The sequence below is a fragment of the Leucopleurus acutus genome (assembly GCF_964270905.1).
Source record: "Leucopleurus acutus genome assembly, chromosome: 14".
Taxonomy (NCBI): Eukaryota; Metazoa; Chordata; class Mammalia; order Artiodactyla; family Delphinidae; genus Leucopleurus; species Leucopleurus acutus.
Window position 1 is genome coordinate 69,147,310 of NC_139156.1, and position 12,101 is coordinate 69,159,410.

Sequence of the window (12,101 nt, forward strand, 5' to 3'; positions counted from 1 at the left end):
GATGAATTGGACGATTGGGATTGACATGTATACACTGATGTGTATAAAGTGGGTAACTTATAAGAACCTTCTGTATAAAATAATAAATACAATTCTAAAATCAAAAATTGTTTATGACATAGAGCTAGAAAACATCGTAAGTCACCTAATATTTTTCCTTGACTTTAAAGAAGAGCATAAATTATTTTATTTTTGAAAATTCTGAAGGATATTTCACAATTTCCTTCAGTAGCCCATTTCAGTATCTAAACATACCGTTTTGAACTTAAAAAAAATCAAACTCTTCTGTTTTAGCAACTTGAGGCTTAGGTCAATTACCCCTAGGCTAATAAAAATGCTAATCTTTTAAAAATTTTGAAACAAAGGGTGATAAAGAATAACTGTCTCAAACCTGGTCTGGGATATAACTTTTGTATAACAAAATTTACAATATTTTAGGAAGAAATCAGCATTTCTGATAAAGTGTATTATAATCATATTATGTTCAATCTAATGGAATTAAACATTTTGAGAAACTAGCTCTCTATTGATTATCAGGCAAAAGTTTAATAGTTTAACAAAATATTCTGTTTTTGTATTAGTGTAAGCAGTCTGTTTTTGTTGTTGCTGTTGTTTTTACTGGATGTCTCTAATTGGACTGAATCTTTTAATTGACTTGTTTTAGGTCTCTTGTGGCAGTTTTGAAATAAAACTTCATACGTGCTCATAATTTAAAAAAAATTACCATACTCATCTACTTCCTTAGAGCTTTTTTTGTTCCTTAGAGCTTTTGCTGTTAACTCCTCTCCCTCTCCCCAACCACTATAAGTGTTTTTTTTTTTTTTTTTTTTTTTTTTTTTTTTTGCGGTACGTGGGCCTCTCACCGTTGTGGCCTCTCCCGCTGCGGAGCACAGGCTCCGGACGCGCAGACCCAGCGGCCATGGCTCACGGGCCCAGCCGCTCCGCGGCATGTGGGATCCTCCCGGACCGGGGCACGGACCCGCGTCCCCTGCATTGGCAGGCGGACCCTCAACCACTGCGCCACCAGGGAAGCCCCACTCTAAGTTTTTGAGTAACTAGATCAACTGTATGAAGCATCCTGCAGACAGTTCTCCATAAAAATTGTTTTGTGTGGAGCTTTTCCCAGGTAATGGGCAGGAGTGAATTGAGATTTTATTTGCTGGCAACTTGCTGAAATGCAGGTCCTCTGTGTTACTGATTAAATCTGAACCATTATTCAGTGAAACTTGTGTTAAGGTTCACATTCTTTGGTGAAAGTTGAAGTGCCTAACAAGAACAGGACATTTCCTGTAATTTGAGATGAGCCATTATTAAAGCCAAGATTCTCCAGAAAATAATTTCAATTACTGGATTACTTTTCTATTGCTGTGTAATAAATTGCCAGAGTTAGCAGCTTAAAACAACACAGACTTGTCATCTCACAGTTTCCATGGATCAGGAGTCTGGGCACAGTTTAAGCCGAGTCCTCTGCTCGGGGACTCACAAGGCTGCAAATCAAAAGTGTTGGCTAGGGCTGAGATGTCATTGAGACTGGGTCTTCTAACACGTTCACATGGTTGTTGCCTGAATTCATTTCCTTCCAACCGTAGAACACAGGTTGACTTGCATTTTCAAGGCTGGCAAGAAAGTCTCTGACGTCTAGACCCTTGTTTAAAAGGCTCACCTTATCAGGTAGGCCCACCAGGGGAAAATCTCCTTTTTGATTAATTTAAAGCCACCAATTAGGGACCTGAATTACATCTGCAAAGTATTTTCACCTTTGCCATTTAAAACAACATAATCATGGGAGTGATATCCCATCACCTTTGCCGTATTTCATTGGTCAGGAACAAGTTGCGAGTCCTACCCACACTCAGGGAGAGATGATTGTACAAAAGCATGAAGCTTATTTTGTTTGTTATTATGCAGACAATATTAATGGAACTTGAAGTAGAAGAGGAAAATAGTCACCCATAATCCTGCCAGCCGATGACTAAAAATGTTTTCCTTTGGCTGTGTGCATGCATAAATTTTATAAAGAACCTATAGAGCAAAGACCCAATTTTCTGTTGCTCTCTACTTAGGAAAGGCATTTGTTTTGTTATTTACCTAATATTTATACTTGCCACTTGTAAAGAATGAAATTGTTTTAGGTGACTATGTATATTACTGGTTGTCTTAGGTTAATCAAGGTATAATTCACAAACAGTAAAAATCATTGTTCTCTGTGTATAGTTTTGTGTTTTGATAAGCACATGTATTTATGTAACCAGCATCACAATAAAGACATAGAATATAATCTTGTGCCCATTGGTAGACAAGCCCTCCCCCCCTGCATCCCAGACCTTGACAATTACTGGTGTATTTTCTATCCCTGTAGTTTTGCATTTTCAAGAATGTTGTATAAATGGTATCATATACTTCAGAGCCTTTTGGGCTTTTCCTTTCACTTAGTACAATGCATTTGAGGTTGTGTAGTACAGGAATAGCATTCCTTTGACATAGTCAAAAATACATATTTTGTCTTTGTCCCTGGTTCCTGGTCTAGAACCCCTAAAAACCCTTGAAAGGAACATTTTCTGTTATTCATAATAAGCCTTTTCCAACCATGTCTGACTTGATGAACTCTTGGTGGGTCCCTAGATAGTTTCAGAATGGTGGCTGGTTGCCAGAGGAATCAACAATGTGATTAGAGGTTGGAACTTTCAGCTCCATCCCTGGACCTCCAAGGAGGGAGAGGGTTTGGAGATTGAGTTCAGTCACCAGTGGCCTATGATTTAATTAATTATGCCTATTTAGTAGAACCTACATAAAGACCCTGAAACAGTGGGGTTCGGAGAGCATCAGATTTGGGAAACACATCCACTTGCGAAGAGGGTGGCACACTCCCAACTCTGTGGAGACAGAAGCTCCTGTGCTCAAGAACCATCTGGACCTTGCCCTGTGTGCCTTTTTATATGACTGTTCACTTGTATCCTTTATTATCAACTGGTAATAGTAAAGTTTTCTCTGGAGTTTTGTGAGCCATTCTAGCAAATTAATGTACCTGAAAGGGGGTGGGGTTTATGGGAGGCCCCCCCACCCCTCGACCTTGTAGCCAAGTTGAACAGACGTATGGGTAACCTGGGGACCCAGTACTTGCAACTGGCATCTGGAGTGGATGTCTTGTGAGACTGAGCCCAAAAGCCTGAGGAGTCTAATACTGACTGAGTAGTTAATTGTCAGAATTGAAGTGAATTGTAGGACACCTAATTGGTGTCTGGAGAGCTGGAGAATTAGTTGGTGTGAGGAAAAAATGCACACATGTGGTGTCAGAAGTGTTTTGAGTAAAAGTCGCTCAGTTGTACCTAAAGCTGCCTAAGGTTTGGCCTTGCCCAGCTCCTGGGAGGTAACCTTTAAGCCCTTGGAACGTCCTGCTTAATAAGGGTGTCTTTGTTTACTTGGGGGCATTTGGCCACCCCAGATTGCCTATCCTGACAATGTGGCTGATAATTGCGTGGAAGCCTTGGGCTGTGTGGTATCAGTTTGACCTATAGACGAGCTGAGACTGAAGTCAGCCATGCAGATGGTTAGCCCTACCTATGTTTCAGACCTCGGATAAAAATGCTGGACGCTGAGCCTCGGGTGAACTTACTTGATTGCTTATACTCCATGCACATTATCACAAGTTCTTGTTGGGGGAAATAAGCGCTGTGTACACAACTCCACTGGGAGGGGACAGCTGGAAGCTTGGTGTCTTCTGGACCCTGCCGTATGCCCCTCTTCCCCTTATTGATTTTAATCTGTATCCTTTTGCTATATTAAACTGCAACCCTGAGTAAAATGGCTTTTCTGAGTTTTATAAGTCTAGTGAATCATTGAACATGAGGGTGGAGTTGGGGACCCCTGAATTGCGGAGGTTCATTCATATTATTTCATGTATATGAAATATTAAATTATTTCAGTGTTGAGTAGCATTCCAAAGTTTGTCCATTCCCCAGCTGAGCCGGTTGCATCTAGCTTTTGGCAATTACAAATAAAACTTCTATAAACATCTGAGAACAGGTTTTTGTGTGAACATAGTTTTGATTTTACTTGGGTAAAAATACCTAAAAGTGGGATTGCTGCGTTATATGAAAAGTTTAACTTGATGAGAAACTTCCAAGCTGTTTTACGAAGTGGCTCTACCATTCTGTACTCGTCCCAGCTACTACTGTATGAGAGTTCTAATTGCTTCTCATTCTCCTCAGTATTTGATAGTGCCAGTTTTCTTTTTCTTTTAGCCATCTTAATAGGTATGTAATGGTATCGCATTATAGTTTTTCTTTCCATTTCACTAATAACTAGTGATGTTGAGTATCTTCACGTACTTATTTGCCATTTGTATATCTTACTCGTTAAAGTATCTGTTCAAATTTTTTGCCCATTGAAAAATTTTAAAAATTATTGTTTTGAGAGTTCTCTAAATTTTCTGGATACCAATCCTTTATCACATATGTGTTTTGCAAATATTTTCTCCTAGTCTGTGACCTTTGGAGAGGAATTTTTAATTTCAACAGTGTTTAATTTTTAATTTTATGGGTTTTATGGATTTTAAGAAATCTTTGTCTAACTCAATGTCATGAGAATTTTCTGTTTTCTTCTAAAAGTTTTTTAGCTTTTCAAATATTTTACATTTAGGTTTTTTATTTATTTTGAATTAATTTTAGTATATGGTATGAGAGATGGATCAAGGTTCTTTTTTTGGTGTATGAATGTCTAATCGTTCTAGCACTATTTGTTGAAGGGATTATCCTTTCTCCATTGAACTACTTTTTTACGTTTGTCTATCAATTGACTATATATGTATGAGTCTGTTTATGGACTCTCCATTTTGTTCTATTCATCTATCTGTTTACTCTTCTGCTTATGTCATGCTGAGTTGATTAATGAAGCTTTACAGTATAGTCCTGAGGTAAGATACTATGAGTCTTAGTTTTGTATTTTCAAAATTGTTGTGAAAAAAAACTGTTTTGGTTGTTCCGGTTTCTTTTTCTCTTTTTATAATTTTTTAAAAAGTTATTTTTATTTGTTTATTTTTGGCTGCATTGGGTCTTGTGGCTGTGTGCGGACTTTCTCTCTAGTTGCAGCGAGCGGGGGTTATGTTGTGGTGCATGGGCTTCTCTTGCGGTGGCTTCTCTTGTTGTGGAGCACGGGCTCTAGGCACGCGGGCTGCAGTAGTTGTGGCTCGCAGGCTCTAGAGTGCGGGCTCAGTAGTTGTGGCGCACGGGCTTAGTTGCTCCGCGGCATGTGGGATCTTCCCGGACCAGAGCTCGAACCTGTGTCCCCTGCATTGGCAGGTGGATTCTTAACCACTGCACCACCAGGGAAGCCCCTGTTCCAGTTTCTTTACCTTAACTTACTGATTTTAGAATCAACTCGTTGATTGCCAGCATCAAAAAATTTGCTGGTATTTTAATTGAGATTACTTTGAATTTGTAGATCAACTTGGGGCTAATTGAGTCTTCTAATACATGTTTATGGTATATCTCTTCACTTATTTAGGTCTTCTTTCATTCATCAGTACTTTGTAGTTTTCAGCATGGAGAGACTGTACATATTTTATTACATTTACACATATTTTTATTTGTTTGGGTGCTATTGTAAATGGTACTGGTTTTAAATTTAGATTTCTAACTTTTTGTTTCTAGTGTATGGAGATATAGTTGATGTTTGCATATTGATCTTGTATCCTGCAACCTTGCTAAACTCATTTATTAAAGTTCTAGAAGCTTTTTTGAAGGTTCTTTATGATTTTCTATATAGACAATCATGCCATTTGCAAATAGAGGCAGGCTTATTTCTTCTTTTTCCAGTCTGTATGCCTTTTATTTCTTTTCTTTTATTGTACTTTCTAGGACTTTGAGTATGTTGTTATTGAATAGGAATGGTGACAGCTGATGTCCTTTCCTTGTTCTGAATCTTTGGAGGAAAACATTTAGTCTTTTACTGTTAAATATGATGTTAGCAGTAATTTTTTAGTAGATGCATTTTATCAGGTTGTTTAAGTGCCCTTCTCTTCCTGATTGAGAATTTTGTCAGGAATGAGGGTTGGATTTTCTCAAATGTGTATTTTTTGCATTTGTTGATGCTATCATATTTTTCTTCTTTAGTCTGTTGATCTGTTGAATTATACTGATTGATCTTTTAATGTTGAATCAACCTGCATTCCTGGAATAAACCTGCATTGGTTGTGGTGTTATCCTTTTTATAAATTACTGAATCTGATTTGCTAATATTTTGTTGAGGATTTTTGCATGTATGAGGGATAATGAGTTTTCTTTTCTCGTAATTTCTTTGTCTGATTTTGGTATCCAGGTTAATGCTTACCTCATAAAATGAATTTGAGACTTTCCCTCCTGTTCTATTTGTGTAGACTTCTTTCCCACTTTTTTTTTTTTCCTGTTTAGTTTCAGCTTTGGTAATTTCTTTTGACCTGTCTTCAAGGTTATTGATTCTTTCCTCAGCTGTGTTAAGCCTGATGAGCCAGCCAAAGGCTTTTAAAATTTGTTACTGCAGTTCTTGTTTTCAGCATTTCAATTTCAAAAATAGATGTTTTTGTATAATTTATAGAACAGGTAATGGTAACCAAACATGCAGGCACTGCCTTGGTGACCAAGGAAGTCACCCCCATGGCGAGGCTTATAAATTTTGATTGAATGCCAGCTATCATTGGCAAGGTAAGAGAGATTTAAGTATACAGTATTTATGCCAAGAAGTAGGCATGACTCTTATTCCATTAAGCTGTTAACATGGGGGGTTGAATCAGTCTTGCTTGAAGTTGATGAGGTTTTATGTTTTTTTTTTGTTGTTGCTCTGGTTACCTTCAGTGTATCGTCAACTGTAAACACTTCTATCATCACCTCATGCTTAAGGTGAGAGTTGATTTGCTGGAAAGTTTAACTCAATATTTTTACTCTGCCTCTATGTTTAAGCCTTACTTGTATATCTGAGAGGCTCTCTCTGTACTCTTTTGTTCCTTCTCTACTAGTAGAGTGCGGTTACTTATTACTGGGAGCTCTTTTGCCTTGTGGTAGGCTAGGGCCCTGGGAACTCTAGCTTTGTGGTGGTGGGCATCAGGCCTTATTTTTTGTCCTAGATCAGCGTTAGTTTTAGACAGGCTCTGTTTCCTTCTCTTCTCAGTAATCCTGCTTTTCTCCTGATAATAGTAGACCTTTATTGTTTGGGGCCAGGATGATTTCCTGTCCCTCTCTCAGGGGTAGATATTAGCCTCTAATTTGAGGGAATTATAAAAATTTGAATCATAAAACTACCAGAAGAAAATACAGAAGAATACCTATGTATTTTCTAAGCATGGCTTAAGGTCAAAACAAAGATTTTAGCATATTTGTGTAAAAACTTAAAACTAGTGAGTATCAAAAACAAAGTGCAAGTGGGGAAAGAAACATCCATGAAAATTTAGCTGTGAAAAGCAAATGAAACAATTGACTTTAAGATAATTTTTGTAATTAGAATAATTGAAAAATGGATTTTTAGCCATTATAAACAAAGAAGAATATAAAGGCATGCAAGCCAGAGGTTTCTAATATAAAGGTTACTTGTAATGCAGAGTATCTCAAAAATTCCTCCATTTGGAGTTAGTTCTGCTAGGTTATTTTAATATGATAGTTTTAAGGGCAAATTTGGAGAGAAGAGGAAAGAAGTGATTCTACAAGGGTGTTTAAAAACTGTTGTTTAATTGGGAAATCTTTTGGTCTGTATTATTAAGTTTGTATGTATTAAATGATTGATGTGTATATCTTCTGTGAGAGCTTTGAGATAGAAACTTTCTGGCTAAAAACATTTGTTTTCCTAAGCAAAATTACTTTTGTCAATCCTTTAACATTTTTCAGGTTTGAACCTAGCATGTATCAGGAGAGTGTACTTTGCTGCTTGCTGGATTATTCAGAAGCTTTTTAGAAGCAAATTTTTAGGAACTTTATTGATTATATTAGCCTCTACTTTTTCTGTATGATTCCTAGAGAAGCAGAGGGGTTTGCCCAAAGTGTACAGTAGTTAGCAGTAGAAGTAACTTAGACTTCTGTGACTCTTGCTCTTTCATTAAATTACATTATGTGACTGATAATTTTAAGTTTGCTATATTTGAGATATACATCTTAAAATACCCGTTTGTAAATGGCTGTATGGCATGGAGATTGACCAGTTTTAACCTAAGTGTATTTGCATACTTTGTGAAAAGAGAAGTTGGCTAGTTTTCTGAATATTTCTCTTGGCCATTTAATCTTAGATAATATCAAAATGTGCCTTGAAGTAGCAGAATGTTTTGGGGATGTTGATTTGAATTTTAAGTTTGTAGTTAAAGTTTTTTCCAGGTCTCTTTTTTATGTGTGTCAGTTTTGATTTTTGAAGAAAAAATCTAGGGGCCTCCAAATACTGAGCTTCTGTGAACATAGGCCTTGGAATTGGAACACTATTTTATACACGCTTTAATTGAATAAATAAATTATATGTAATAGTGAAGCACACGTGGAGCCAGAAGACAATGCTTTCCTTTATATAGAGTAATTTATTTTTATTGGATATTTATGTTTTGTAGTATGTTATAAATCTCATTATATGTGATCATGTGGCTTTTTCTAGAATATGCCAAAGAAAAGAATGACTAAAGATTTCCCATATTTCACTGCTAGGTCTTGTTTTGTTTTGGTTTTGTTTCTTTGAAGCCAGATGCCATTAATTTAAGAAATGTGTCTCAGAGCTGTGTGTACTTGACCGTGAAGTTTCGTCTGTGGGGAGGAACTTCAGTGGAGTAAGCATGCTGAGATTTTGAGTCAGTATTACTTTATTTATTTATTTATTTGGCTGCGTTGGGTCTTCGTTGCTGTGCGCGGGCTTTCTCTAGTTGCGGTGGGTGGGGGCTTCTCTTGTTGCGGAGCACGGGCTCTAGGTGTGCCGGCTTCAGTAGTTGTGGTGCAAGGGCTTAGTTGCTCTGCGGCATGTGGGATATTCCCGGGCCACTTTTTAGCTTAGGTTTTACTTTGACTTTCCCTCATTTGTAGCTTTAAATACAAGTATAGGCGCTCTTTTACTTAATTAACTTCCGTGGATATAAACAGAGCCATTCTTTGGGATTTTTAGTTTTGCCACTACTGACACGTGGTAATAGTGAAGGCTTGTGAGAATAATACATACCTTTAGGAACCTGACCTGTTGATAAATGAAGGAGCTAATGTAACAACTGAAGATGCGAAGTGCAAACTGCCATCTAGCATATGCATATTTTAATGGTAGTTAATAGTGGAAGCATTTGTGTGAGGGGTGACAAACAAGAAGTCCTATGGGACACACCGGGAAGACTCATGCTGTATGCTCAAAGGCAACTTTTCATTTATTCTTTTTCTTACAGTTGCTCATTCTATAATGAGAAATTTTCAGTGCTATTATGTTCATTCTTTCTAAATTAAAAAAAATTATCATTGAAAATCAGATTTGAAGTCTCATTTTTAATAGAAAAATGTTGAAAAGAAGTGGTAGGTTCCTGCACATCCAGAATTTAAATTGGAAACTAGGTAACAAATGTGGAGGCCCAGTAGAGATTTCTTTATTTCTCCTTTCTTCCTTTCTTTTCACCTTCTTTTCGTCTTTCTCCCTCTTGCTCCTTCCATGTGGCATCAAGAAGACAGAAAGTTATGTTTGTATGTTACCTTCATCAAAGACATTATTTGAGACTGTTCTCTTTGCAATACTAAGAATAGACTGGTGTTTTGCATATATACTTATAGGATCATTTGGGGGTTTGCGTTAAATTGGTAATTTGGTAACAGTGAAAGTTTTTCTTGTGAATTGTAACCCTTTCTCTGTATCTCTTCTTTAGAAAGTATCCTCAGGAACCACCTTGCTTTTCTGGTGAAGCTCAAGTTTCATGAAGGCTTTACATTGTACTTCCATGATGAAATGAGATAATGTATGTAAGACATTGTTTTAAAGGCGATGAATAACCCTATAGAAAGAACATGAACTCTTGTTTATGACCCTCAATTGAGAGATTCTAAGTTCCTCTTAGTTGGGTTGGATTTAGAAAAAGGTACATTTTTTGTGATGTTCATTCGTTAATTCAGTAACGTATTGAGTATCTATTCTGCTCAGGTCTTAGTGGATGCTGGGAGTATTGTTATGAACAAGATAAATTGTCCTTGCTTTTATGGAGCTTATAGTCTGCCAAGGGAGACAAATATAAAACAGTCTTTTACACAATAAATGTTATAAATACAATTGTGATAAGTACTAAGACAAATGGGAAAAGTTTTGAAAATCCATAATTGGGATTTGATAATCTTGGAATCAGATAGCTTCCTTAAGGAAGTGACATTTGAGTTACTTTATCATTATCATAAATGTGGTTGAGGAATTCAGTTTAAATAAGTGCTTAGGGAAATACTTAGATAAATATTAGTTAAGGTTTAATAATAAGCATGATAACAAATTTATATTCCATTCTACTCTTGGTCTTCCATTTGCAGAATTCAGTTGAAACTCTTGGCTTTCTTCATTTTAACATTGGCTTCCACAGTTCCTAGATATACTCACATAGTCTGAGCTCATAACCCAATCCAGTCTTTACATTTGGCAGTAAATAAAAGCCTCCAAGTTATAATAGATTTGAAAATTATTTGTTAAAATGCACTAAACTTACCTTGTATTCCATTCCAGGAATACTTCCTTAAATATTAAACAAACCAAGGCATTTCTATTGTCTATCTTTCCAGATAGACTGAACTTCTTAAGGACAGAGGCCCTATCTCCAAAACCTTGCAGGATGTGAGACACATAGTAAGTGTAAAATAAACAAATCCGTTATGAATAATCTGTGTTAAATAAGGAGGAAACAACTTGGCAACTGACCTTCCTGTTTCTTTTAAGTTACTTTTTAGCATAATACAGAGGCTTTGAATCAGAAGGTGTGGTTTTGAATTCCAGTTCCTTAATGTGTATTCCTAGGCAAATAACTAATTAAACTTCTGTAACCCTCATCTTCTTCATCTTTAAAATAAAGATTTATTTACATGCGATTACATGTGTAAAGTACTTCGCATAGTGTCTGGCACATAGTGTTTCACAAATGGTGGCTAATATTATTACAAGATACAGATCTTCCTTGGCTTACGATGGGGTTACCTCTAGATAAACCCATCAGAAGTTGAAAATATCCTAAGTTGAAAATGCATTTAATACACCTAATCTTCAGAACATCATAGCTTAGCCTTGCCTACCTTCAGCATGCTTAATATACTTACATTAGCCTACAGTTGGACAAAATCATGGAACACATAGCATATTTTATAATAAAGTGCTGCATATCTCATGTAATTGATTGAATCCTTTACTGAAGTGAAAAACAGAATGGTTGTAAGTGTATATCAGCTGTTAACCATTGTGATTGCATGGCTTGACTAGGAGCTGCAGCTTGCTGCCATTGCCCAGCATCAAGAGGGAGTACGGTACTACCCTTACTAGCCTGGGAAAAGATTAAAATTCAGAATTCAAAGTAAGGTTTCTACTGAATGCATATTGTTTTCACATTGTCCTAAAGTTGAAAAATTCTACGTTGATCCATCTTTAAGTTGGGGACTGTCTGTACATGCACTAAACCTTTTTACATGTTTGTTTTATCTGTGATGTTTAAAATATATACCTATAGTGATGCAGGATACTGGTATGTGTTAGAGCAGATAATTGGCCCTTTCTATAGTTAAACCAAGTGAAAAAGTAAAAAATAACTAGTTGGTTGTTTATGAAACTAAGTTTGATGAACTACTCATTATTGATAATTAAGTGGGTAATGGTGGCACTTATTGTAATGAATACATTGTCTTCCTTTATAAGTCAGGTTTTTTAATAAACCAAGTAGATTTTATAAATAAATTTTTGTAGACTTTTAAAAAACAAAACGATCCCCCATTTTATCTTGTATATAGATTAAGATAATTGGATGTACGAAATTTGCCTGAATTGATGTGTATGTGTGGATATATTTAATGTACATATTTGGGTTTGGGGATGGAAAGAGTAGAAGATCTAGTCTATATATCTAAATTTTCAGCTTCTGTAAACTTAGTTATTTTAAGTACTTCTGTGTCACTGTC

General features: G+C 36.4%; 1 protein-coding gene across 2 annotated transcripts in view; it reads left to right on the forward strand.

Moving 5' to 3' along the window:
- The window catches only part of JMJD1C (jumonji domain containing 1C), a 309,407-nt gene that overhangs the window by 46,212 nt on the left and 251,094 nt on the right, over nucleotides 1-12,101 (forward strand). Inside the window, exon 1 of one of the 2 annotated variants that reach the window (XM_082854704.1) lies at nucleotides 10,771-10,788. The exons of the other annotated variant lie outside the window; for it this stretch is intronic. The gene's annotated coding sequence lies outside the window, so the exon portion shown is untranslated. Of the gene's footprint in view, nucleotides 1-10,770; nucleotides 10,789-12,101 lie in introns of those variants that run through there. 2 annotated transcript variants of the gene reach the window in all.